The sequence below is a fragment of the Patagioenas fasciata genome, chromosome 15, assembly GCF_037038585.1.
Source record: "Patagioenas fasciata isolate bPatFas1 chromosome 15, bPatFas1.hap1, whole genome shotgun sequence".
NCBI lineage: Eukaryota > Metazoa > Chordata > Aves > Columbiformes > Columbidae > Patagioenas > Patagioenas fasciata.
The window spans coordinates 13,215,049-13,241,746 of NC_092534.1; the positions used below are offsets into that span (position 1 = coordinate 13,215,049).

A 26,698-nucleotide genomic window follows, 5' to 3' on the forward strand; every position below is an offset into this window, starting at 1 on the left:
GCAAGTTTGGCAGCTCCTGGTTTAATGCTTGACGGCAAAACACAAGCCGCAACGCCCCCTCTTTTTCACCATAGAAAACCACTTTTCTCCTCCCGATACCCAGCTTTCCAAAGAGCAAGGTCCCATAGAAACCTGGACCGGCCAAATCCACGGGTGCAGGTCACAGCTCCCGCACGTATCCCATGCAGGAATATCTGGGAGAGACCGCAGCTTGCTTTTTATTTTCTGCACAAGGGATGGTGCTCTTCCAGCTCTTCCAGCGAGATGAAGGCCAGGAAATCTAGGGTGATTTTCTGCCTCGTTTCTCATTAGCAGCCCTGCATGCACAGCCTGTCATCCCGGGACACCTTATGCCGGATTCACGCTGTGTCGATGCCTCGTTTGCAGGATCCCAAGCACAGAAAAAAGGAGACGGGCTCCAGAGAGCAACCACAGGGCAGCGCTGATACAAATGGAGTGTCCCTGCACCTCTCATAAATCCTAAACCCTCTCTGATTTCCAGGCAGAAAATGGCATCCATGTGCATTTCCAGGTGACGGAGGAAAACTGGCTGTTTTCACCGAGCTTTCTCCTCCTCCTGTTACAATTCTGCACCTGGTTAGCAACTGTCGGGAAGAGGTTAATCACAGTCCTTAAATCAGGAACCTTGTTGCGGTATGCTTGGGATGCACATCTGTGCTCTCCACGTCTCATCCCCCGCGGCACTCGGGGGAAGGCGATATGCCAAAAAAAACAACCCCCCAGATAAACCCAGTCCTCCCCGAAATGAATGAGAAGCATCCCAGGATGCGGGATAACGCTAATTCCTCGAGCCGGTCCTGTGGCACACATGAAACGCTCGCTGTGCCCCCAGCCCAGCCATCAAGGCATCTCGTGGGGTTGGCACAGCTGTTACGTTGCAGAAAAGGCTTTTTAGGGGTTAGATTTTTTGCTTGTTGTGATGGAGAGGACGTGGTGTCACCTCCAAACACCTGGGGAGTGATCCGTGGGGACCACGATCAGCCCCAAACCTGGAGCTCAGCCCCACACTGGGTCAGGCCTCGGCAGAGGAAAAGCTGCAGCTCCGGCAACAGCTGCACAGTTTTGCCGCTGGTTTTCAAGCATTGCAAAGCCTGGCCTTGCTATTCTAGGGGATCACCTGGTTTTCCTAGTTTTGGGAAAAATACATGTTGAGGAGCATCGGCACCCTTTGGAGAAGAGCCCGGCTGGTGCTAGCACCGCAGAGCCGGTGGCGTTAACCGGCAGAGACGGAGCCTGTTACGCTCGTGCACGCAGCCGCACGTGCGCAGCCCGGAAAATGGAAAGGAATTGATCCCGGAGGCAAATCTCTTTTGTTCTAACCCCGTTGCTGTAACTGGATCTCCCCAGGTCCTCGGCTGGGGAGCCGCAGCGGATCGCATTGCCTTCATGCCTTTACCCGGTGCCAGCTTGTCACATCCCCCTGTCGCCGGCGGCGGGGAGAGGACGAGCGAGAAGGGGAGGCACGGCTCGCAGGGCTTGTTTATCTCACCGCCGCACACGAGGGGTGTACGGCGGTAATGAGCAAAAACCCGAGAGGGAGCAGATTGCAGATCTGCGGTACGAGACCACCCCCAACTCACAGGCTGCCCCTTTTTAATGAGGTTCCCCCCATCATCCCCCCTGCGCCCCGACAGCCTCCTGCCTCTCCCTGCTCTCTGGTTTGAGCGCACAAATGCTGATTCACAGGGAGGGAGGCGTTGGGGAGGCAGAGAGAGGAGCGACCCGGCGGCTGCTGCCTGCGCAGGCAGCGCTGCCTCTGTGCAAGACAACCCCAGAGCGTCCGACCTCCCCGGGAGCTTTTACACTGGTGATTGGAGACAACGAAGTCGCTGCAGATTAAATCTGCTCTGTGCTTATTCCAGCACCTCTTACGGAGTGAATCTCTCGTCTCTCAGCAAGGTGAATTCATCCTCCTTGCTCCCCGGGAGAGCTTGTATACTGATTTTTCTCCCCTTTCTGCAAAGGGGAAAGCCAGGTGAAAGCACGAGTGTGATGGGGAGCGGCTGAGGGACCTGGGAGTTTCAGCTGGAGAACCGGGGCTGAGGGGAGACCTTCTGATCTCTGAACTGCCTGAAAGGAGCTTGGAGCCAGGGGGGGTCGGGCTCTGCTCCCCAGGAACAAGCGCCAGGACCAGAGGAAACGGCCTCAAGTTGCACTGGGAGAGGTTGAGGTTGGATCTGGGGAACAATTTCTTCCCCAAAGGGCTGTGGGGCATTGGAACAGGCTGCCCAGGGCAGTGCTGGAGTCACCATCCCTGGAGGGGCTGAAGAGTCGGAGATGAGGTTCTCAGGGACATGGCATAGTGCCAGGCGTAGGTTAATGGTTGGACTCAATGATCTTGAGGGTCTCTTCCAACCACAATGAATCTATGATTCTATGATTTCACGCCAAGCACCCAGCACCACACAGCGAGACGCTGGGATCACCAGGATGGAGGGTGCGGGAGCTGGGTGGACGGCACACGCGCCCCTGGGGAAGCGCTTTGCTTTCCGAGCTGTGAGGCAGAGCAAACAGAGCCCTGATCTGCTGCTGTGTTAGAGCCCTCGCTTGTGGGTGCTTTGCTGCATCATCAGCAACCTGGGCCCCACCTCCTGGATGCCCCTCGCCACCCCTACGATGCTGTATCTGCAGCCCTGAGGCTCAAAAACCAAAACCATCTTTTACTTTATTGCTCTCGCTTTTCCTGCAGCGCTGTATCTAAGCCATGCAGGTCCCCTGATCCCCTCTGCATGGGTGAGCTGGCCGCTCATCTGGCTCAGTGAAAAGCCATGGTGCATCTGAATAGATTTCCACCATGCAAATGTAAAGGCCCCAGTGGGTTTGAATAGGAGCCCTTGAGGTATTATCTCAGCAGTGCCTCGAGGCAACCACCTGAATCCTTTCACCACTACTGCACAAACCCAAAATGTCTCCAGCGGCTGGGGATTATGGACAGACCTTGCAGGAGAGCACCCAGGCCACCGCAGCCCACGCCGTCTGCTCTCAGATACCCCCACGTGCGCCCAATCCTCAGAAAACAAGGCACGGTGATGCTAAAACGACGAAAGCCCAGATGCCAAGGCAGGAAACCAAGCTGAAGTTTCCACATTAATCATATCGAGCTCTATTCTTTTTCATCTATTTCAAGGCAAGTCAAAAAGAGGTTCACACTCTCCCCTGGCAAACCACAGAGGATGACGTGAGCCTGTCTCTTGCATTGCAAGTAGAGTGTGTCAAGCAATTAGCAAGTAATCAGGAATTCAGATAGGGTGGGTAGAATACGATCCCTCAAATCTCTGACAGGAGCAAAACCCGTCCCAGAGTTTCCCATCAGGCGGGGAAGGCAGCAGAGGGAGCAGGGGCTGTTGGTGAGCGGAGCCGACACGGTGCCAGCGGAACCTGCTGCCATGAACCATCTCACGTTCAGCGTGTGCTGTAGCTAAGACGCCCCAGGTGTCCGAGCAGAGATTTTTCCCTCACTCATTCCCAACCGGAGCAATTCAGAGTCCCGCAGATCTGCTGGGTTACCCAAGCCCCTCTTTGCACGTCGCATCCCTGGGCGTTGCATTAACTCTTGCTACTGTCACCAGGTCTACCCTGATGCTTTCTGCATCCTCCCAGCAGCCCAAATCCCGCTCTCCTGGAAATTAGCGGCAAAACTGATGCGAGAGCAGGAACAAACCTTCAGGTCTCTCTTCGGGAAGCCATTTGCACTTCGGCCCCCTAGTTCTGCTAAACCAACATCACACAAAGCCCTGGCGCAGCACACAAGTGGTACGGTACTGTCTCATGGCGCTGGGCTCTGCGGCCACGGTGTGCATCAAAGACACCTTGGCAGGGGGATATGCTGGTTTGTAGCCTTCCCAGACACCAAACAACACCCAACAGCCCCCCAGAAAGAGAGGGCGGATTATCCGGGGGTCCGAGCGGCCAACCTGGGCGCTCGCCTCCCTGCGGGTGCGGGGCCCGGGTCGCAGAAGGAGCCGTCGCGATGGGTGGGTTGCAAAGGGGACGCCTAATCTGCCACCCGCCCTTTCTCCTCGCCATTGCCAAGGTAGCAGCAGACAATGCTATCTGCGGGGTTGTGAGCCGGCCCTCCTCCCGCCGTCTCTTTAGCCAGAAAACTCTCCATCTGTCTCCAGATGGGGTGTTTCTACCACTCCAGTCAAACCGATTCAGAGTGGAACAATGATGCTTTGTTAACAAAACAATTTTTGTGTGTCAAGCCCTCCTTCTTGCGGGTTTTCCCCCCCCCCCAGTCCCCAGTGGGTCAGCTTTGTGTGGCGTCCTACATTTTGTTGTTTCTTTCACATTTTTAAAGGCTACGTATTTTAGTACAAAAGGTGCCTGCAGAGCAGCTTTTATCTGCAAGGCAAGATTTGACACATAGGCAGATCACAATTGCGACAGGAGGTTCGTGATGTGGTGGTTAAGGGTGGTGTCAGGACCTTCAGAGTGATAAAGCGTTATTTCCAGTGATTTTTTGCCTCCAGGATAAAAATTAGAGCTGGTCCTACAACTGCTTATAAAGCTTCTGTGAGCTGGAATCCCCCAAGGGCTCACGGAGGGAGTGGGGAGAGAAAGTTTGAGCTGGCGTTGGTGCAGGGCGGGCGTCAGCCGTGTCCACCCGTCCTTCTTCCATCCTCCTGTGTGGGACAGGGCATCTCTGGGCTTGATGGGACGGGTACACAGAGCAAATTTATGTCCCTGTGAGTAAAGCACAACCCCCTCCCCAGCACAGACCCCGCGGCAGTGAAACCTCAGCCCTCCCGTGGCCACAGCCCCCGAGCAAAGATCCTGCGGTGCACCTGGTTTCTCCCCAGCTACACGGGCTTGGATTATCCCCCTCACCCTGCAGCAGGGAGGAGATGTCTGTTTCTCTTCCGAAGACATCTCCACCACACAGGCCTCCAACAACATAAGTTCTTTTCCTTTTTTTTCGCCCTGAAGTAACGAGCACACAAACCACCTTCTGCTCTGCACATAACCAGCAGCTCACAGCAAATAACCAACCTGCTGGCTCCAAAGCAAACAGCTTTGTGTTCCTAAGCAGGCTGGCAATTTCTACACAAGTGGGACTTTTTCTTCCGGCCCCCGCCGCGTTCGCAGGGAAGTTCCCTCCTCCTTCCTATCCTCAGGTAACTGCATCTTCATGGTAACATCAATATTTTTATGAGTCACTCTCCTTCTTCTCCCCTCCTGCTCTGGCCAACACCCCTTTGCTTTAGAGATCAAAGCCGTAGCGGACCAGCTGTGTCGCGTCCTTTCCTCTCCAGCCCTTTCCATCTCCATTTGCAGCCGTTGCAGCACAAGCCCCTGCTGTTCTGACAGCGCTTTGTGCCACCCGTTCAGCGCCACAGCTCCGTGCTCGCCCTCCATCCTGCTCCTGCCACCCCTGCTCCTGCTCCCGCCGCGCTGGGAACACGGGGGACCCTCCGGAGCTCTGGGCACGGTCCCCTCGGGCACACACAGGAGCTGCCCTGCTTGCCGTGTGCTGCTTCGCAGGAAGAAATGTGCTCAGAGAAGGGAGAAATGGGATAATCCACTGAAATCCCACCCTGATTCCCCGTGTTTGGAAACTCCTCCATGAGACTGCATCTCTCCTCCAAAACAGCAGCTCCCTCCGGGCTCATTCTGTCACGGGTGCAACTTCAGCTGGGAAAGTCCAGGTCCTTCTGAGAAAGCAGCTGAGGGAACAGAAACCTCCTCCACGTTCAAATGCTGCTGAACATCTCGTGCGCTGCAGCAGGGATTTGCAATGCAACGGGGGATAATTACTGCCAGGGATGTGCTTTTCGCTGCGCCCAGGAAAACCTGTCTGGTTTTGGCCTCCAAGGGAGCATCACCCGTGTGTGCTCAATGGATGCTACTCCCATCTTTGGGGAGCGCATCCTGACCTTTGTGGTCTCTCCTTTTGCCTGCACCATGTGCACCTCCCGGGTGACGCGATCGTATGTCAAGCAGCGTCATCGTCCCCGTTTCCCAACACCTCGCTGTAACTCTTTGCCAAAATCTATCCTGGAGTTGTCTCTTCTACAAGGGCTCTGAAGAAAGCATCGCATGGAATTAAATCTCAGGGCTTTTTATATGTAAAATGCTGAATTTAGCTGCTAATGGCAATTCCCAGCAGAAAAGGATGGTTAGTAGTGGCGGGTGTATTTATGAATACTTTTTAAGCAAATGCTGTGAGGCGGGAAATCTATCGGTCCTCGTGGAAGGCTCCCTGGTTTGCCGCTGCGGGCACCTAAATGCAAAGTTTAAACGCGGCTTTGGCGTTTTGTGCTCTGCTACACACATCCCTCTCGAACCTCTTCTCTCGGAAATGGTTTCTCGGCTCCTCTCCCGCGGTCACGCATGTGTCACCGTGACCTGCCCGGCTCAGGGAGGGAGGCAACATCGCCGTCCTTCACCAGACACTCCACTGCCTCGGCGGTAAATAAAAGTCAGGGGATCTACTTGACTGGGCTCCTTAGCTGCTCTCTCCAAAGCAGTAAAGGGCTGACATAAAAAATACTCATGTCCTGCATTTCTGGGAGGTTTTCACTGAGAGCGCATTGTTTTTCCCCAGCAAAGCCAAGAAAGAATTTACAGTCGGTCAGGGCAGTGAGATTGCTCAGCTTTCTCTTCCCTGGGACAGAAACCCAGTTTGAAACAGATTGCTAGCAGCTAAATGCAAGTTCCTTAGCAGCTTCTAGGGTGAAAATATTCCCTCTCCACATCTCCTTTTATGTCCACAACACATTATTCCGGTGGAGGGCTCTCTTGCTAAGAAAAGCTGCGATAACTCCCAGCCCCGTCTCCAAAGTGGTTCGGGTATGGGAGCCAGCTCCCCACTGCGCATCCCTTGGTCCCACTGCCCAGCTGAGATGTCCTTAATTCCTCCATCTGTCCCCTCCAGGCTCTGGCTGGCTCGGCTCTCAGACGATGAATACAGCAAGCTGCAAGGCTGCTTCTCCTAAATGTACGTTTCTCCTGCAGCTTCAGAAGAAATGATGCCTGCTAAGTCCCCCAGCCCGCTCCGGGGTGCTTCTGGGGCTTTCCGTGCTAAGCCACCTTTGTCCCGCACACCGCATGCAGACAGACAGGAGGTTCACACCAAAATCCACCTCTCCTCTCTGCCTTTAACTGAACGAAAACAAAAAACAGATGGAAAAATCAAAGGCTGGCAGCGCGAAGCATGTGGGCTGCACTTGCATCAGCCCTCCTGGGGCTGCCGAGTGTGTTCCCTCCTGCCTGGGGGTCCCAGCGCAAAGTCAGCGTTGCCCAAAAACTTGTCCTGCTACTCCCTGCTGCCAACCACCGAGCAGCATGGAGGTGAAAGGGACAGAGGGGAAGAAGCGAAAGCACAAGGCAAGAGCAGATTTAGCGTTTCACACTTTAGGACGGTCCAGAAGGAGCAATTTCATCCTCCAAGAAGGATTTGCATGATGGTTGCACATCGCAGAGCAGCGGCACAGCCATGTCCTGGGCACTGAGCTGCTTTTAACCGAGCTCCATCCATCCCACACACTCGCTGAAGCAGAGCCCTGGCAGAAGAAATAGCTTGTGACCATGGAATTAAGACTGCACCCTAATGAATGCACGCCACGCTGCCGGACGTAAGCCGCTCAGGTGTCTTTAATACTGGGATTTCTTATGCGCTCAGTGCCTGACTTCGTAACCTTTAATAATGCATTTTTTAGTGTTGTTTCTATGTGCGCACGAGCTGATCTTCTTTTACTGTGGCCTCTTCTTTTAACCATCTTTCTAGGATAAACAACACCCGGACTCTTCCATGTCCCTCCTTGGGAGCTCACCAGTGTCCCTAAACTTCCCTGAGCGCTCCTCAGTTTTGCAGTCGCCCCTCGGCAGCGGGGTGAGCCGTGCAGAGCAGTGACGGGGCTGCTGCAGACTCCACCCCAGTTCCTGCTGGACCCTCCTCGCCCGCCGATGCTTGGAAGTGGCTCCTGCCCGTGGACACGAGCCTGATACCCCCTGTGCCACCCCAACGCTCACCGCGGGCACGGCGGCAGGAAGGGAACCTGCGGCGAGGGCAGGGGCCGGCGGCATGTTTGTGGAGTAACGCTCCAACTGCTCTAACTGCTTGTTTACGCCGGGCCCGGGGAAAATCACCCCTGGGGATGGAGAAGCATCCAGAAGCCTCCAAGAGCAGGAGAAGCTCTGCATCCTCCTGCCTCCTATTTTGCTTTCAAAAACATCCCCAGGGAAAGGAAAGGAAAGGAAAGGAAAGGAAAGGAAAGGAAAGGAAAGGAAAGGAAAGGAAAGGAAAGGAAAGGAAAGGAAAGGAAAGGAAAGGAAAGGAAAGGAAAGGAAAGGGAAAAGAAGAGTCATCCAACAGGAATGTGGCTCTTTGGTGAGAGCTCGGGCTCCCCCTCGGTACCCAAGGATGCATCAAGAAGCGTTGCCAGGCCAGGAGTTGCCACGACACGCTGGGAGAGGGAGAAGAAGAGACAGGAACCACCTTAAGGGAGGGGAGCTGCTAGCAAAACAGTTAAAAATGACTAAATACTTTCCCAATATCGCTCCTCCACGTAAGCTCTGCTGTAATTGCCCTTGGGAGGTTGCACAACGGCGAGAGGGAGGGGCAGGTGCTGGCAGGGAGGGAGACGTCCCCAGCCGCCACACCAAAACGCGTGCAAAGCTCCGTCCCGGGCACCGCTGCCATCCAGGAGAGACACTCGGCATTACGGCACAGACGTCTCTGCCACCTTGGGGCCTCGCTGCTGGATTTAGAACCCGCGGGGCCATTCCTCAGACGAGCTGCAGGACTCCCGGGAGCACTCGCTCCTCACACCTCTGAGACACAGCGGGTTGCCCCGGGGAGCAAGAGCAAAAGCGAGGAGGAACAGAGCCCACGTTGCACTGTGTGGGGAAAAAAAGAAAGGCAAAAAAGAAAGCGAGAGATGTAGGGGCTTCATGCAAGCGCTCTGGGAAGTCTCACGCAGAGCAGCAGGTCTTTAAGACAGTTGCGAGCACAACATGCAAGCGTAGAGCGGTTACATTTCTGGATGCTTTTATTAGTGACATTCAGACAGGGGCATCCACTCGACTCCTGCTTGAAGGAAAAGGGCTGACTCATTCTTCCAGCGATGCTCGAGAGCGGGACACAACGCTCCGTAGCAGCAGCACGGGGTCCTCTCCCGGTCCATAAGCCAGATCATCAGATCCGGGCTCAGGCTCCACGCACATATGCAGGCATCAGATAATCCACGGATGCGCTGCGTCCCTGGATGGAGCATTTGCAAGCCTTTGCTTCCAAAAGCAGCTCGCCGGTGCTCGAGTCGAAAGGGAAACCTCTGAGAGATTGCAGTCTCGAGGTTTAAAACATCTGTGGGCCACCAGCCATTAAATGGGATGCTATGCTGGTTTGCTGCTATTGGGTCTTACGCCAGGTTCATCACCGTGCTGGCTGGGTACCGTCCAGCAATGCATTAAGTGATGTGACTATTTCTGTTCTCATCACATGTTTGTTCTCATCCTCTCCAGGGTGTGTGTGGGGGGGAGAAAAACACACGTTCATTATGGAGCGTCTGATTTTGGTAAGGCTTTTCCTTTCTCTGCGTAACACGTGCTGTTGGGCTGTTGGCAGAGGAGAAGGGGGATTTTATTTTCCTAATATCCATATACTTAGGTATTTCTGTTAGAGGAGGGAAAGTCAAAGAAATGCTAATCAAATATCCAGGAGTGCACAGTGCTGACATCTGCACCTCGCTACTATATGGCCTTTCATTAGCATTACCTAAATGTACGACCATACAAAGAGCAGATTTCCTTAGCAACAGGGCTGCCTTCATATTTCCTCCCCACTACCCCCTGCCCTTAGAAGAAAAATGACTTCAGCTCTTTTGCAGAGCCGCGCTTGCAGCCGCTCCGCGATGCAGCAGCGCTGTACAGCCCTGCCAGTCTTACTATATGCTGCATCTGGGATGCTTTTTCCTCTCTACGCCGGCACCCGCGAGCCATAAAGCAACCTCTTGACTTAGCTCTTCTGTACAGCCACAATAAAACTCCTCTTTTTTTTTCCTAACGGAGCATATGCAAAACAGCCCTGTAACAGCAGAAGGGGGGGATCCTCTCCTCCAGATGACTTACAGCTCCCCTCGCTGAGGGACCGTGTCCAGCACGCGTGGCAGTGCCAGCATCGCCGGCTGCCACCTTCTCTGCTCCCTGCCACCTGGTTGTGGGGTGCTGGCTGCCCCCCCTCACCGCACAACACTGTAAAGCACCTCATTTTTGAGGAGGGAGCTGCCAACCCCCCCCTTTTCTCCCCGGATCTGGGCCAGAAAGACTGAACGCTCCATCCTCTGCGCTCTCCCCCGGTGCCACAGCCTGGCGCGCTGGGCTATTTTAAGAGCTCGTCTGGGAGACTGGCACAGGCACCGCGCTGCCGGGAACTCCCTGCTTCTCTTTCAAAATAAAAAAGCCGGAGGCTGGGAACCTACTGGGACTCACCCCTGTGATTCCCAAGGTCTGACCCTCCTCTCGCTGGGACTGGCGCAGCGTTGCTGAGTCAAACGGAATTAGTCCCAATTAGCGGTGGTGAAACAGGAGGAGAATCGTGCCCTCCCCGGCATTTCAACCCCTCCAGACCCGGGCTGTGACCGCGAAGCCTCCCCCTCCGGCTGTGCCCCTGCTTTTCATCTCCCAAACCCGCTCTTTCTGTGTCACCATGCCCTGGCTTTTCCACACGGATACTCTCCCCTTTTCCCATTACGATAGGGTCTTTGATTGCACGATCGCGTAACTGTAATGAGACAAATATTTATTTTGCAGATATGGGTTAATCAGACCGAAGGTATAGAAATATTTCATGTGCTAATCAGAGTACCTTCAGCAATCAGTATAGTAAATAACTCAGGTAAATTAACATAGGAGAGTTCCCTTATCAGGTTTTAGTGTAAGATATATGTGCATTAAGGACTAATTTGCCCTCCCCCCACAGATTTGGGCTGGAGCCCAAGATGAGGTTCAGACCAAGGTTCCCTCCCATCAGCTTTCACGGGAGCTGTGTGGGCTTTGCTCCCGGCAGGATCAGACGCCGGGATGAATATTCAGCAGCGTGATCGCCTCGCCTTTGTTTTCTGTGCTCTGCACCTTTAAATTTCCAAGGGCTCTGCTGTTTGCAGCTCAGACAGCCTTTTTGCATTCAGTTCGTTGCAGGCTGACACAGAAGACACGATGGAGCAGGTTGTGTCTCCTGCTCTGAGCCCTTCACGCCACTCTGGCAGCGTTTGGGGGCCATTATTAAGAGCCGCCAGTAATTAGTGAATTCCTCCTGCCCCAGCGCGGTGCGGAGCAGCCGTACGTGGTACCCCGTGGTGCCAAGAGCAGGGATGCGGCAGTGGCTGCAGGGATGCTGGGCTCCCGTGTGGGTCCGGAGGGGAAAAGAGCGGGATAAGTCAAGCGAGAGCCCAAGAAGGGCTGTTTGCTGCAATGGGCCTTCCTGGGGTTCTCACACAAGCTCCTGCAACTTAACAGTCCCAGGAGACACCTTATGTGTGAATGTGAGAGCTGCCCAGATCCCTCGGCCTCAGTGTCCCTTGCTCCAGTGTCCCCAGACCAGAAGTGGCTGTGCTCCTACCCCAAAGCAGCTCCTACAACCGCATTTTCCTGGTTTCACTCCGAAAAAGCTCCCACAGAGGAAAGACGGAGGAACCTGGAGATTCTGCCTTTGCCTCTGTTGTGTTTTGGGATCCCTGAGAACAAAAAAGCAGTGGAGGAATGGCAGGCATTATAGTAACGATGGTGACAAATTTAATTAGAGCAGGAAGCTCTGGAGCGGATTTCAAATGGCAACACGGCATTTTGTGTGAAAGCATCGCTCTGCTCGTCCCCCTTCGCTCCCCGCCTCCACCACGCAGCTCCATCCGAACCCACCCCACCCCGCGGGATGCATCCCTCTAATTTTCCCACATGTCGTCCCCTTCATCTCCCCCCCGGCCCCGACTCCCCTCAAAGACCGACACATTCCCGCGGTCTGGAAAATGCAACCGTAGAGCAATTCAATAATACAGCGGCCAGATGTGCAACAGTATATCCAACATGTCATTCAAAGGGCTCCTTCAGTGGAGCCGAGACATGCTATCCCGCAATCTTAACTAATACATCCTGGGGCCCTGGAGGAGTTGATGGATGTATACAATTCCCTTTCCTACAGCTGTGGTCCCTTTTCGAGGGGGGCATCCAGACTCAACAATAGCCCCGCTGTTGCTTTCAAGAACAAGAACCTCTTCAGATAACCCGGGGTTTAATCCTGACCCCGCTGACGGCCGCTCGGACTCTGCCGAGGCCGGTGGGGTTTTGCAGCCAAGGGCTGGGGCAGGATCTGTCCCCGCGGACACGATTTCTGACGTTTCACCTTGTGCTACAGCCTCTGAGAAACCTTGGTAACTGGTTGGAATAGAACCACCTTGGGGAAAAGGCAAGCGGAGAGGAGCAGGTAATAAGATTTCTAACTGGTGCTGGTAGAAAGAAGGAAGTAATATAACAGTTTAATTAATCTATGCCTATTAGCGTTATTAAAGAAAACAGGGAGCTATTGGAGATTTACCTCGGAGAATATCATCAAACGGGGACCTTCTGCGGGGAATTTTATGTCTCTGTGCCCAATTTATAACCAGCACGGAGGTGTGGTGTTAGTGACAGCCAGTGCTGAAATGTCACAGTGCTTAGAAGTCATTAGCTGGGGACACAGGGAGAGAGAAAGAGAGGATGGAGGAGGGGACAAGGGAGAAATGGGGAAGGAAGGAAAAGGAATTAATTTAATTAAAAATATCTTTAGAGCCTGTCTCTTGATTTGTGTGGTTTTGGGGCTTGGCAGAGCTGCTGAGAACGGTGTGGAAGGAAAATCAAGGTTGCTGGGGCTTTTTGAAGCTGATAAAAAAAAATAAGCACACTTTTCATGTTCAGGAAGATAAATCCCCATTTTCTCAGTCTCAAGACAATCCAGTTATTTACTGACAGTTTTACTGTGAAATAAAAAGGGCTTTAAGCTTCTTTCTACTTGATGTCTCCATAGCCTGAATATTATTAGATCCCAGCCTGGTGCAGCTGGAGTTTTGGTTAATAAATTTAACGTCATTAGACAGAAAAGCCTTCTACTGAATGTTGCAATTTTTTTTTGCCGTTGCAGTCAGACTGTATGTAGGTGGTAAGAATCAAAAGAAAGGAAGTACGCTTGGCAAATAGGGGAGTGCTAAAAAAAGGGTTTGCTGGTGCTCGGCGCGAGGGTGTTTGCCCGCAGACGGGGCCGGGCTGAGCCCCATGGGCGGACGCCCCACAGCACCGCGGCAGTGCCAATTTCACAGCATTTCTCTGAAAAACGCTCCTGCTTTTACAGTGATGGAGGATCTTGGGGTGCTCGGCCCACCTGAGGGGGGTGGCACTGTGGACAGCGAGGTCTCGTGTGGTGGCATCACCCTGGGGCAATGCGACGATGCTCAGGGGCTGCCTTGGCATGGCCACCATAGGGGGCTTTTCTGAGAGGAAAAGTCTCCTTTTCCACTCAAAATGCACTTTGGGGACATCGCAAGGCCAAGGGTTGGCGCTGCAAAGTGTGTCTCAGTGGGACAAGGAGGGCGAACAGCCATGGTGGGGTGGGTGAGGAGAAGGCAGATGGCGGCAGGGCCTCCGTCCTCCCCCACGGGAACCAAGCAGCTGCGGCCCCTCGAAGCGGGGCTCACTCCCACGGAGGGAGAGCTCCCACCTCAGACCAGGCAGGGCCCCATTCTCCCCTCAGGGAGATGCCATCTTGGGTTTTCCTCCGCCATCCCATCTCCTCAGCTGCTGCTCTCCTGCTGCCACCCCCGCCATGGCCACACACCTTCTTCTGCCAGGAAACACGCTGGCCGGGAGGAAGGTGCTGAGGAAGATGCTGAGGAAGACACTGCAGCACGCTTATCCCCCCAACACACACTCAGCTCTGCTTCTTCCCCAGCTCCTGCCTTGACACAAGACATGGGTTGTTGGGCATTGGAACAGGTTGCCCAGGGCAGTGCTGGAGTCACCATCCCTGGAGGGGTTGAACAGACGGAGATGAGGTTCTCAGGGACGTGGGGTAGTGCTAGATTTAGGTTATGGTTGGACTCAACGATCTTAAGGGTCTCTTCCAAGCAAAATGGCTCTATGATTCTAAGCAGACAGTTGCCATGGCCAGGCTCTCCTTCCCCATCAACAAGTCTGAAGCACGGTGGGGTTGGGGGAATGCTAATTTTGGGGAGCTGGTCCCTGTGCATTCGCTAAAACATGTCCCACATGGTGGATTTCTGACCCCAAAACCCCACAGGCGCCACAGACACCAGAAGAGGGCTTTGGTGGCAGGAGTGGGGACCATGAGTCACCTCCCACCCGGTGGCCCCGTGGCCGTGGGTTTCACCCCACACGGAAAGAGGCTTCACGTCTGAGATAAGCCCTTTTACAAAATAAACGGGGGGGAAGCAGGAGAGGGGTCTGGGGGAGATAGCGAGGGGCCGGGCAGGGCCGGTTGTGGAGCCGGGGGCTGCCGGGACGGGAAGGAAGCGGCTGTTGTGGGAGTAACGTCAGGAAGAGCCTTTGCTGGGGCCCGGGCGGGCAGGGAGAGGGGAAGAGCAGAGAGTTCACGGGACGGGGAGGAAGAGCTCGAGGAAGAGGAGGCCGAGGGGAAGGGTCCGGTGTGGGGACAAGGAGCGGGGTGAGCCCCTGGGAAGCGGTGGGTTGGGAGATGCCTGCCTGGGAGCACAACTGAACCCCAAACTGTTGCTTGATTTGGTTGACTCCCCCACCCACACCAATTTCTAAAAAAAGCTTGCTTTTATTAAAAAATAAATAATCCCCCCCTCCAATGAATAAAAATCAAAACAAATACGTGGAAGAAGCAAGGGCGGGTAATTAGCAGCAGATGGCGGGTACCTCCGTACCTGCGCACCCCCATTTACCAGCCTTCGCACCTGGAGGTGCTCCCCGACCCACCGCTCCCGCCAGCAGCCCGGGCAGAGGCCCCGATCCCGGCGTGCAGACAGCAGCACCGCGAGCTGCTGTAGGGAAATCCAGTTTAGAGCCAAGGCAATGCATGCAGAGTCATTAATCTAGGTCTAGTGCCAATAGGGATGGCTTTGCACTAGAGCCTGGGCCCCTTTGTAGTTCAGACAATCGGTCGTATTCAAACAGCGCGAGATAACACTGCAGAAAGCTGAGACCATCGAAGCTCATTCCTCCTGTCAGGGGCGGGGGGAGAGGATTTACAGGCAAAATAGCATTGCATTAATGGGACTGCTCAGTATTCTGCACAGACGCTCGCGGATAATGTCTTTGCAAACTAACTGCAATAAATTAATTAAATTAATCTACTATGCCGCGCTTGTCCCCACCCAACATCAAATTCAAGGATGATCAGGGCTTGCCTTATCCTCCATAGCCTACGAAAGAATCTGATCTCACTTGCTCTAGAGTTTCTGAGGCACTGAATTGCAAAGTACCACCTGCCTCACTAAACTAATCACCAGCCTGGTGGTTTAGATCACATCAGTTTTACATGTAATTAAGACTGTCCAGGAGGGCATGCAGCTGCTTACATGGTCGTTCCCTCTTATACAGCAACGTGCCTCCTGCTCAGATAGGTGCAATTAAACAAGCCTGTTCACAGTCATTAAGCATTAATGCACCTCATTAGCATAAGAACTGGAAGAAGCTTTGATGCAGGGAACCCCGCAGGAGAAGGATAGAGAGAGATGTACACACAGACAGGAAGGCGAAGGGCTGGGCCACCACCTTCTCCTGGCCCCACCAACCATTGCAGCTCCATTTCTCCAAAGCAATGAGCCATACCGTGCCCTCCTCCCCAGAAATGGGACTGGGTTATCTTTCTTTCCCCCTCCCCCTTTTCTAAATTATTCTGGTGGAGAGAAAAAAAAGAAAACACCACGCAACCAAACTGTTGGGATATTAACCTAGCGAATCCATTAATAAGCTGAACTCTCTGTTGGCTTTGACACAGCGCACTAAAGCTTTAAAGAGACAGGGCCCCAGACACTGGAGATAGGGGCAGAGACAACAGAGCTAACAAAGAGCCACTGTTGCCACGGCCGTGGCCATCTCGGGTAGGTCCAGCTGTCTTTGGTGTTCTGTTTTCCAGACACAAAGAGCAGACTGAACCGTTCTGGTCTGAATGGCTTTCATTTGATGGTAGAGAAAATGAGAGGGAAGAAAGAATCTAAGTAAAGTGTCCAGGAGATGAAAAAAAAAAAGAAAAAGAAAGAAAGAGCATGGTGTGCTGCAGGTCTTCAGTGAGAAAGGTTGCAGCTCCCCAGAGCACAAAATGGGGCTGTCTCGGGGTGCAAAGGGAAGGCGATGTCACGATTTCGGAGCAGCGCATGGCATCGCGAGCGAGGAACTGCGGGATGTTCGCCCCGGGGGAGCCGGGACGGATGCTGCACGTCTCCTGTGAGCTTGCCCAATGCTTTGCATAGGTCTCTTGGCATTGCCAGACCACAGGCAACAAACGGCTTGTCTAACTTCGTTTTAATCTCAAGGGAAAAACCTGTGTTTGTCCAGCTCCTGGCACCACCAGGCTCAGATCTCGCAAGGAGACTCCAGGCTGGACCACGGCGTGTTCACGTGCAGAGCTCTCAGCCAGCTTTACCGTCACCATGGCAAGAAATGGGCTTGTACAGGAACGTGAATCAGCTGGAAAAAGTGAATCTCCCAGTGAAATGGCCTCAAGGAACCACCACGCTCACATGGTACCACAGGGCTGTTCCAAACCCACGCTCCAGCCCAAACCGTACCCCAGGGCTCCATCCTGGGATGGGACGGGGATGTTTCCACCCTGAACAACCCTCCTGCTGCAGCTGCAGCCTCGACATGCCCAAGTCATGCCCTTGCCTCTCTACCAGAGGCCAAACCTGCATCCCATAAGACTGAAAAACAGGTCTGAAAGGTCCAGTCCAGATTCCTCTGTTATAAAACGCAGCTCTAAAAGATAGAAATGGAAGCTGAGGCCTGTTAAATCTGTGGATCCACGGACTGGAGAGGCACAAAGGCACATCCCTACCGTACGCACTCTGGCCCTCCATCTAGTCCAGTTTTAAGTGATAAAAGCGTTCATGACTGCAGCTCTCATCTGGGAAGAAGAACAAACAACCCAAGCAGATCTTACCACTGGGAAATGGTTTCTAAGGGTCTCCAGAGATATCGTCTTTCCTACGCTCATTCCATTAGTGCTGTGCATGCTCCATTGTCCCAGTCTCTCCCTCCTTTGCGGTTACATCCTACAAATACAAACAGATTTCGAATCCCCTGTAGCTATTTGGACCACGTTGATAATAATTTTCCCTCCTTGAGCACCTTTTATCTAGAGATCTGGAAGCATCTCCCTGGCATTAATAGTTATTAGCGCCTGCACCATCACGCGATGCAGGGTTAGCACTGTCACATTTTACAGGTGAGGGGAACGTGGACACAGCACAGTTAAGAGATTTGGTCCTTCCAAGTAGAGCATCCTCTCGTGCCCTATGGAACAGCACAGGGATGGAGGCGTTCAGCCCCTTGATGAATCGCACCCTAAACAATTTGCCAACAGCGTCAGAGAGAGGAAGAGATCCCAGGTTTGCGCCTGAGTCACCAAACCCTCTGTTTTCCCTTCTGCACCTAGAGAAGCCAATGGAAAGTCTCCCGTGGATGGCAAATAGGAAGGTCATGCTTTTTGAGTCAGTTCAAACAGCTTTTTTTGGGGGGTTGTTTTGGGTGAAGAGGCTTTTACCGCACAGTCATTTTGATAAACCCAGGAGCCGGGCTTTTACCCAGCAACAGGCTGGGAGAATGACTGATGGAGACCATGACCCCGGTGAACCACAGCCTTGCTCCCCCAGTCCCTTCCCATTTGCCTTTTGTGATTACAATTAGTAGTGGGGGCTGGCAGGTGGGGGAAAAATAACATAAAATAAAAGGTCCCCCCGCCCTGCCCCGCTCCCACCCCCTCATTGTCTGCGTGAGGCTGGCGGAGCCTCCGCACACTGCAGTCCTCTGCCCATTGTACTGCTGAGAACATGCGAACAGACGCTCTCGGGCGATGGGTTTTATTGAACGCAACTTCAATGGCAAATGGAGAAAGGGGGGGGGGGGGAGAGAGGAGGGGAGAAAAAAAAAAAGCAAGCCTTGAAAATCCATGCCAAAAAAAAGAGGTGGGGAGGGTGTTTTTTAATGCAATCAATGGCTCCTTCCTATAACTCTGCCTGTTGTGAGGAAATTTCTTTCCAGTAGCAGCCAGCAGCAGTCCCAAGGCTGTGACATTGCTGTAACGCTTGGAGCTCAGCTCTCTATCTCTGGCAGCAGCCCCGTCTTTTTGTCATTATTGGCTGTGATTGCAGGGGGTGCACGCCAGCTCGCCGAGCGCTGAGATATTGCTGCCTTCCCCTCCCTCCGGACAACCTGCCCTCCGAGAGGAGTTTGGGAGGAGATGGGGGTGAAAGAGGGAGCTGGATTCTCTCTGCCTCCCCTGAGTAAGCTCCTATGCGAGCCCACGTGGATAGGTAGAGGTTCCCAAGGCCCTTTCGGAAAGCTCATTAGGAAAGTAGTGACAGATGCATTAGCTATTAAAAAAAAAGAGGGGGAGAAGCTATCATAGAACTTTAAAAAAAAAGCAGCGGCAGCCGCCCGACAGTTTTATTGCTGTCAGATCCTTTTTTTTTTTCCAGTGGGCACGTTGCAAAGCAGGAGAGGTTTGGGGAAGTATCTGACGCACGCACGCTCTTCCCATGCTCTGGGCTGTCAATAAGCCAGCCGGGGTATTTCTCACCCCCCCAGGAGGGACCTGCCAGCTCTGCCTATTGCCACTGCAGCCACTCGCCCGCAGCATCTCCTGCAGAGGAATTTTTGGGACAGGCACGTCTGGCTGCAGGAAGAACCCACTGGGATGCCACGGGGAGGGGGGGCGAAGAAACCTGGGCGTCAGCTGCTGCCGTCGCCGACTCCAAGCTGCAGCCTGGGGAGGACAGGTCTTGGCATGAGATGTTCCCTCCTGATCTAAGCAGAGACCGCTGAGATGGTGAGAGAGCCCTGCGTGCCGGGACCTGCTGGCCCTGCGAGCTCCAGCAAGGAGCTCCATGGAAGGACGGGCACGGGTCACGTCCTGCGACCGCATCGGCTGCGCACTCGGGCTCCCAGCCCCATCCCAGCTTCCCCAGCACAGCCCTGGGAGACTGGGGAAGCGGTGTACACACGTGGCAGTGCACTGCACGCCCGCAGGACTGCAAGGAATGGGCTCCTTACACCCAGGGTGGGCAACGCATTTGGCAGCAGCTGGCAGCCACGGAGCCCCGCGGAGGGACAGGGGAGCCAGCATGGGGCAGGGTGGGACGTGGTGGGGACTGGGTGAAGTGTGGGTGCTCTGGATGGTGGTCCGGGCTGCTGAGGTGCGGTGGGTAGGGGGTTGGCGATGGGAAGGATGGGGAGGTAAGATCAAGGTGGGTTTAGTTCCGCTGCCCATCCCACGAACCAAAAAAGCCACTGCCGCTCTTCCACCTGCGTGAAGAGCAGAGCCCAGGTAATAACAGGAGAACAACAGATGTTGCACCTGCGTGACGGCTCCCAAACAGTGCCAGACGAGCAGGAATTCGCATCTGAGCCGCAACGCAAAGCTCTTCCTACAGCAGCGGTGGGAAGCGGGGATCAAAACGCTGCTTCCACAACCCAGCACCTGGGTCCTGCCTCCACGCACATTTTCCACAGACCATCCTCATCACTACAGGACGCTCATGCCCGGCACAAGCGGGTCCCCCCCGAGACCTCTGCGTCCCTCAAAAAGGGGCGCAGCTATTTGAAAAGCAACCAGGCAGGTATTGGAGGCAGCCGCCAGCTCGACCTCCCCTCCCGACCGCAGTCAGGAGGCAGAAATCTCACCGGAGGAAAACAGCAGCAGCAGAAACCGTCCCCCTCAGTCGAGTTTTAAATGGCTCTCGGATCCCTTCAAACAAATCTAAATGCACCGATCCTATTGTGTGCATAAATCTTTGCACCGGGGCCTGCACGCCTCCACACTATTGATAAAGAGAAACGAGTCTTAAATATTTAATGAGCGAATAAACCCGTTAAGAGGATATGATTAACTGCACGCCACAGCTCTGCATTTAAGGTGTCCCTGCTGTACCTTTAGAGGGGTTTTATTTTTAAGGGAAATCGGCAGCAGCAGCTGGTGGGAGCGAGCAGCGTGAATGGGAACGCCGGCACAACGCTCCACTTCGGAGGCATAAATATGCCACAAGAACCCGTGCTATTAAAGCGGGGGGGGGACGGGTGGGGCTGTATTGACTCAGCCTGATGGCGGGGGGGGGTGGGCAGAAAACAGAGCCAAGGAGGTTTTACAAGGGGCGGCAGGAGCCAGGCTGTCAGAGCAAACATCTGAACTCTGCACCTTCCCGAGATGGCGGGGGGGGGACAGGAGACCTTGGAGCTATTTCCAGCTGAAGGGGGGAGCTGGGGTGTGACCTTGGGCAAGTCGCTCGTGGTCACCCTGTGCCTGGAGTCGAGCTCTGGGTGAGACACCCCGAGTGTCGCCTCCCACGGATCACGGTGGGACGGGGAGCCAGGCTGGTCCCTTCGCTCCGCCACCACCGAACGGGAGCACCAAGCACGGCCGCGGCACCAACTCACCACCGGCCCAGAGGACGTTTCTCAGGCACATTAACAGTCATCGATGGAAGATTTTATGAAACCAAGCGCTATAAATGTCCCCTTGCTATGTGGTTTTTTATGCTTCTAAATTATTTTGATCATTATTTTTACCGGAGCGAGGCGAATAATACAAAACAAACCACCGTGAATCATCGCTCCAGTTTTTAGATATGTTAAATTTAGCTGTTTTGGTGGCACCTTTCTGTTTATATTCTCCAAGTGTTTCTTGCCAACAAGTTACCGGCAGGGATTTTTGGCCAGGAATGGGAAAAAGAAAAAAGACAGACTGTTAATTTTAAGTGGCAACTGAAGATATTGGAAGAAAGTGAATTTCAAATTCTTAATCGCAACAGCTCCCTCCCCAAACCTCAATTCTAAAAATTAAGCCTGCCCAATCGGGAAGCCGAAATCCATCATGTGATGTAAGATCCCAATTAAAACGACCCTCATTCTTGAGACCGAGTATTCACAAAAGAGCAAAGACCGCGAATTATTTGCAGAAATTATCTGGAGAACAATTTTGAATAATGAATACAATGGGGGAAATCGCAGTCACTTTGAATACTTAATGCAACTACAAAAAAAAAATCATGAACAATTTGCGAATAGAAAAGAGGTGAAACGCGCGGAACAGATCATTTATCACAGTCCTGCCACCACCAGCGATTATTACGTACGAATGATGCCCCTGTACGGCTGTAAACGCTGCAGAAATTACCTATAGCGACTGATGGACAGATGGAAGTCATGCTTGGAAATACACCTAATCGAAGAGGCTGTGCTACCACTGAGAAGTGAGGGACCCAGATGCCCGTGACCTGGTATAAATCAGGGTGAAATAACCGGGGAAACGGGACGTGCAAGGCGACCCCGGGCAGGAGGAAAGGATGCTCTGGGTGACACAGCCGAGCCGGAGCAGCTGTAGGGAAGAGGCGCGGAGCCCTGACACACACTGGCCAAATCCCAAGGGACGTCAGTGCAGAGGAACATGGAGGACGAGCTCCAGGATGGTGTGACCGTGGCTGGTGGAAGGGGTGGGAGATGATCCTGCACAGGCAGGGAGCAGCAGGGAAAGGAGAAGCTCCAGGTAAGGCTGGATAACACACGGGTGGATGAATCTTCATGGAATGCTGGCTCTGCAACGGGAAATATTGTCCTGCTGGCCACACTGTGAGCATCCAGACATCGGCAGGGGCTGAAGCTGTGAGCTGGGGCTTCAGCAGATCCCACTGTGTCTCGGCCATCTCTCCTCAAGCCATGGGCTGAGCCAAACTCTGGCTTCATCCCAAGAGCTGCTCCCATGGCCGCCTCTGATGCTCAGAGCGTACAGGACCAGAGAAGCAGCATCTGCTAAGACCTCAACTGTCTTTCTTGCTCAGGGGCCAAACTCCACATCTTTGCTAGATATACTTTATCACAGCATTAGCTGTGATCAACTGGCACTGAGCATGGAGGCCAAACCCTCAGCAGGCTTGTGTTTCTGCAGACAGGGTTGAGCAGGGAAGGAGGAACTGAAGGGAGAAGGCAAGAAGGGTTTGGGGGACAGGAACAAGTAAATGAGAGGGTGCTGGAGGACCCTGGGGGACCACAGAAGGACTTGAAGGAGCTGAGAGAAGGCACCAGCATGGAAAAGCCGGGCAGATGACTGCAGAGGACGCGGAACAATCGTGATGCTGCCGAGATGGAAGGAAACAAGCGACCCTGAGCAACACTGGCTGCGGGGTCCAGCCACGCCACTTCAATAAGTTTTGTCCCTCCCTGGTGCACAGCCTGCCTGCAGACCACCCGTCCCAGCTAAGACCCCATCATCCCAGGCTGGATCACCACCCGCTGGGAGCTGCGGTCCCTGAAAGGTGCTTCAGCTGGGGGCAAACCCTGCTCTTGCAGCCGCTGCCCGCACTTCACCGCCGAGCATCCGACTGCCCCGCGCTGGGCAAGGTCTGAAACCCCGCTGGGGCGAGCGCACGCTGGGCCTCTTCCTGCCCAAACACCGTCTGCACGGCAGCGCGGCAACGCTCCGGTAGAGATGCAGCTTTTCTACATCCCAGCCCGGTCAGCTGACGTTTACCGGGGTAACAAAAGGTTATAGCCGGATCACAAGACAGGCTGACAATGCATCTTCCCCTTCTGGGGAGGAAAGTCAAACGCTGAAGTTGTAAAAGGAGTCCAGTAGTCTTTCGTATCTTCTTCTGCCTGCAGTTCGACACGTGGGGAGGTGGCTCCTCTCGTCTTCCTTTGAAATGGAAGAGGAAAGGAAAATGCAGAAAATTGCATTTTAGGCGCAAGAATTAAAAAGAAAAAAGTCAAGTTCTTCTCAGGTTTCAGGTCAAATATTCCCCAAAGCTTCTGTTGTGGTAGTCTAAGAAAGCAGAGGCTGAATCTCTCGAATTCACTTGAATTTCAACAAGCCGGGCTGTGTATGCACAGGAAAAGCTGTCTGTTATACGCCCAGACTGAAGCACCAAGAGAACCACTCAGGAACCGAAAGTCATTATTTGTTATTAACTCACCTGGAATCTGTGATTTCTTACATGTTATTTTGCTACTTCGCTGCAGAGCAAAACAGCTCCTTAAAAGAAAAAAAAAAGCGAAAAGCAAATCGTCCACCAGTGTGCGATCGTCTTTCCAGTGGACTCTTGTAGGTCACCATCAACCTTGATCAAAAACAATTAAGACTGTCACGGTGGTTTTAAGGTTTTGTTCTTTTTCTCCTCTATTTATTGCAGATTCCCTGTGTGGTGGCACTAACCGGTCCCTGCAGAGATGGCCCTGCTCCAGCCTCCTGCTTTTCCAGGGTCAGGCAGGCGCTGGGTGTTGTGTTTGGCTGGTTTTGGAGCGAGGGTGTTTGCTTCAGGTGTCCACGTAGAGCAGAATCCCCTCGGAAGGCCATTCCAGGCAGGAAACTGCTGCTGCCGGTCTGGGAATCGCATGGGGAAAATCAGTTTGAAAGCTTTTGAGTGAGGAGTTTGTTCTGGAGAGATGCAGAACTGCCGGGATCCCACTGGCTCTGCTCCTGCCTGTCCCACGGATTCTCCTCAGCACCAATTTGGATAGAACGGTGGTTGCCGCAATGATTTCATGGGGATAAAGATTTGTTGGGATAACGACTTAAGGTGCACAGGGCACTTCTGTGCCCCAGCTCTCTTAGACCACTCACGTGTTATCCTCCTAACTTTGCAGACAGGGAAACCCGAGGCACAGAGGTGACTCTGGAGATGGCCAAGGCCCCAGCAGTAAGTGAAGATGCGAGACTCGGGTGCTCCAAAGATGCCCACGTGCTGCAATATCAGCGTATCACCCACAGCCCAGCTGAACTTCCCCAGGGTCCCTGGACGAGGGATCTCCCACATCCCCTCTGTCCCCAGCTCAGCCACCCTGAGCCACTGGCCTTGGTCCCTCTTGAGCACCAGTTTCTGCCCCACTGATGCTCCGGGTACCACCTTTCCCACCACCATCCCCTGGAGGGCATCACGGCGGGGCTGGTGCATCTTCATCACAGCTGGTGACAGCAGTGCAGACAATGACATTTGCTGCAGGAACCTGACATTGAACCCAGCCAGTCAGAACGGCGGGTGTTGTGCTGGCAAGGGCAGCGGCTCCGCTCCGACACCATCAGCTTAGCGAGGGGACAGGAGAGGGAGGGGAAAGGAAAAAAAGCCGAAGCAGCAGCCAGACAGCTGCCTCTTCCTCCTCCTCCTTTTGTGCAGAAATGTGTTTTTGTTTGTCAGTCAAACAGATTGTTTTCTCCTTCTTTGCAGGCCAATTGTTTCTGCTCCTGCAAGATAAGGGATTGAAAAGGGCTATATTTTTATGGCAGTGAATCTAGGCCCTCCGAATTGGAGGGGAGACATCAAGTGGGAGGAGATTCCTGTTCAACCCAACGCTCCTCTCCCCAGTTCCACTCTCCAATCCTATTTCCACCCCCGTTTTCCTTTTTTCTCCTTCCTCCTCCTGCCTGGAGCTGCCTCTCAGCCCTCTCGCTCCTTAATCTCTGTCTCTCTGGTGGACTCTCTGGTGGAGGTTTACGCAGCTTTGTCCTCTTTGCACCATCTGCTGAAAAGAATCCATCTTTCCCCTCGCTGCTCTGTCCGGCGGCTCCTCCTGCTCTCCTCCCCCCCAAAAAGAGGAGAGCGAAGCTGGTGCCACCGCATGCGTACGTCCAGATGAACAAAACCCAGGAGGGGATCTTCCTTTTCTCTGAAGGCTTTTCCCAGAAAGCGCCTTGGAGAACCAGACATGGGGCAGGAGCAGGAAGCAGAGATGAGGGAGGGAAATGATTAATAAGAGCAAGTCCAGGTCAGGATAAGACACCAGGTTCCTCTCCTGGCTTCTTCCTTTCCCTTGTTGGACTCCCCTAAATCCACAATCCAGATGGGATGCCATGACTCACAGTGATGGAAACACTGGAGCGATGATCACTGGACATCATCAGCATCGTATTCACACCATCGGAGCGGGTCCCCAAGCCAAGGGACCTGGAGAAGGTCCTTGCTCCAGAGACCATCAGCCTCGCAAGTGGTGGGGACGCCTGTGTCCCGAGCTCACGTCCTTTCCTCCTGGGTGCTGATCACATCACACTTCGTTGTTTGGTTCTGAGGACCGGAGAGAGGTTTTGCCTCCCCTCCTCGGGGGAGGAGAGCCGGGAAGGGGACAGCGTGGTTCATATCCAACTCATAAGCCTCTCAGAGCTCAGGCTTGAGGACTGAGATTCACTCAATTAATTTTGCTTTGGCAAAAAGTCCATTTTTATTGCTATTTCATGCCTTCAGTATAGATTTTCCCTGCTCGTCTCAAAGGGATAATAAAACCCGACTAGTTCTTTTTATAAAAGTCTCACACTCCCTCTCTCACCGGGCTCTGTGTTCCCCAGCTAGAGATGTAAATTTAAAGGGGAAATGCTGTCATTTAAAACAAAACAAAACCAAAAAAAGCAACTCAGAAAGCCCATCTTTGAGCGTATTCCAGCTCTCAAAAACTAGGCCATGCAACCAAAGCAAAACCCAAGCAGCCGCCTTTCCGCAGCGAAGCGGCCGCCCCGCAGCGATGCCCACCCTCCCACCGGGACCAGGACCCCAGCCCCGGGCAGCCACTTTCCATCTTGCATGGCCCGTGGTGGCTCTCGGCTCGCTGGCACGTGGAGGTTTTTGTCAGCTGGGTGCTGGAGAATGCAGGTGGCAATTGCTGCTTGGAACTGGTTCTTTGCGCTCAGCCGTGACATTGGTTCCACAGCACCTGTACCTGCCTCCCTCTTCCTCCCCTTCCTCCTCCTCCGCACAGGGCTCGGGGTGACAACCTCACTGCTGTCAGCCACGAGCAGCTGTACGAGCCCTCCTGGGGGAAATCCCAAATCCACATGATGCTGAGCAGGTGGGTTTTGAGCATGTTTCTGGACAGGACAATGCTGGGACACATTCTGCCTGCTTTTCAGAAGGGCTGGAGCTGCGGAGCATCCCTCAGAGAGGTGACGAAGGGAAAAGGAAACTAACAGCCTTTCCTCTGCTTCGTGCCCTGCTGCAGGGGATAGGATGCGAGCAGAAGCCAAGTTGCATTGCTGGAAGTGTGTCATTAGTGAGCAGCAGCAATCGCCTGGGGACAGGGTGGGTTCCCCAGCACCTGCGATTTTTAAGAGCAGGTTAGACCCAGGTATTCACCAGGCATGGCCTGAGGACGGACCCAAGACTGTTTCCCTCTGCTTTGTATGATTCAGTGACGTGCATAAATCCGCCATCACTGGAACCCTCCCTGCCTTGGCAAAACCAGGAGCAAATCCAAAGGAGAACGCAGCTGCGCGAGGCAAGAGGAGCTGCACACGTGCCTGCGCGGAGCCAGCCGGCGAGCTGCCCTGTGCCGCAGCACGGGACCGGACCGGTCGGGAGCAGCCCGAGGGGCGAGAGCCAAGCCCTTCACATTCAAATATTTCTCCTTCTCCCCATCCATTTCCCTTTGCACCTCTGCGAACCTGCCTGCGCACCACAGCTGCCGGGAACTCAAAGCCCTGCCTGCATCTGGCAGCGCCGGCAGCGCCCGCGGCGAGAGGAAACCCGCAGCTCGCTCT

The 26,698-nt window shown here is 53.8% G+C and overlaps 1 protein-coding gene across 3 annotated transcripts in view; it reads right to left on the reverse strand.

Annotated features, from left to right (window-relative positions):
* The window catches only part of RAI1 (retinoic acid induced 1), a 76,181-nt gene that overhangs the window by 46,540 nt on the left and 2,943 nt on the right, over window positions 1-26,698 (reverse strand). Inside the window, exon 2 of one of the 3 annotated variants that reach the window (XM_065850688.2) lies at window positions 17,132-17,243. The exons of the other annotated variants lie outside the window; for them this stretch is intronic. The gene's annotated coding sequence lies outside the window, so the exon portion shown is untranslated. The remainder of the gene's footprint in view (window positions 1-17,131; window positions 17,244-26,698) is intronic. 3 annotated transcript variants of the gene reach the window in all.